The following is a 1,412-nucleotide window of genomic DNA, read 5'->3' on the forward strand; positions in this document are numbered from 1 at the left end:
GTGTGTGTGTGTGTGTGTGTGTGTGTGTGTGTGTGTGTGTGTTTCGAGACAGAGTTTCTAACTATCTGGATCTCCAGGGCACATGCAACCTCTACAGAAAGGCCTGAAGGTTGACCCTAGCTGTGGGTGCTTGCCTTTAATCCTAGCAGATCTCTGTGTTTGAGGCAAGCCTGGTCTTTGGAGTGAATTCAAGTACAGTCAAGGCTACATAGAGAAACCCTGACTGGGGAAAAAAGGGGGGTGGGGGGGGAGAGAGTCGAGAAATGGAAGGCTTTTTCCCTGGCACATAGACTCAACTGAAATCTTCACCACCATGGTGTGACTGGTTCTAAACCTTGGGTAGGAATGTCCCTGTTCAAGTGCCTCTTTCGGTAGCCCAGTCAGGTGGGTTGCGAACTGCGTATGGGGGTGATACATGATCTCTGGCCTACCTGATGCTAAAATGCCCTGGTGTTGTAATTGTAGAAAACGAGAGAAAGACACGTGCCACAGAGTTCACATTAGGGATTTTTTATTAGGGCAACGAGAACATTAAGAGGGGAATGGGAAGGCAAGACCAACCTCTGGGGACAAGAGAGGCAGAAGAAAAGAAAGAGAGGCAGAGGGGGACAGAGACAGGCAGAGAAGGAAAAGGAAGAGAGTGGGGGGAGAGGGAGGAGAGAGAGAGGGAGAGCGGGGAAGGGGGGGCAGTGCTTTTTTTTTTTTTTTTGGTTTTTCGAGACAGGGTTTCTCTGTGGTTTTGGAGCCTGTCCTGGAACTACCACAGAGAGAGAGAGAGAGAGAGAGAGAGAGAGAGAGAGAGAGAGAGAGAGAGAGAGAGAGAGAGAGGCTATTCTACTAATTCATTAAATAAAGCTTCAGATGTTTCCTGTTTAAAGATATTTCCTTTTACTGAGCTAAAACAGATACTTAATTCCAAATCACTGGTTAGCACTATACGGGAAAATTATTTGATGGTAAATTAGGGTAAAATAATGAGAGTTAGATAGAAGGGTTGAGTTCTTTTTTGAGAACTATGTATTCCTACATTGCAGAAGGATGAAGAGTTCAATTTAATTGGACAGTTCAGACTTCAGTATTACTCATCTGGTGGAAGCTATCTATACTAGTTAGGTCTCTGGTACTATAGAAAAACCAACTCTAGGTTGATTATGCTAAATATCTGAAATGGAGACTATTGCAATATAAAACGATTAAAAGGACAGCACTCGGAAGGCAGAAGCAGGCGGATCTCTATGGGTTTGACGCCAGCCTGGTCTACAAGAGCTAGTTCTGGAACAGGCTCCAAAGCTACAGAGAAACCCTGTCTCAAAAAACTGGGAGGGGGGATGAAGGAAATTTTTATGATGAAATGGGTGAGAAAACCACAAAAGAAGGATCAGTAGGTTTCAGAAGAATGTGAATACTTGAGC

At 44.5% G+C, this 1,412-nt stretch overlaps 1 protein-coding gene across 8 annotated transcripts in view; it reads left to right on the top strand.

The window, feature by feature from the left end:
- Positions 1–1,412, top strand: part of Apc (APC, WNT signaling pathway regulator) — a 93,052-nt gene that overhangs the window by 65,060 nt on the left and 26,580 nt on the right. The gene's annotated exons all lie outside the window — the stretch shown is intronic.

This window comes from Microtus ochrogaster, chromosome 18 (genome assembly GCF_000317375.1).
Source record: "Microtus ochrogaster isolate Prairie Vole_2 chromosome 18, MicOch1.0, whole genome shotgun sequence".
Classification (NCBI taxonomy): Eukaryota; Metazoa; Chordata; class Mammalia; order Rodentia; family Cricetidae; genus Microtus; species Microtus ochrogaster.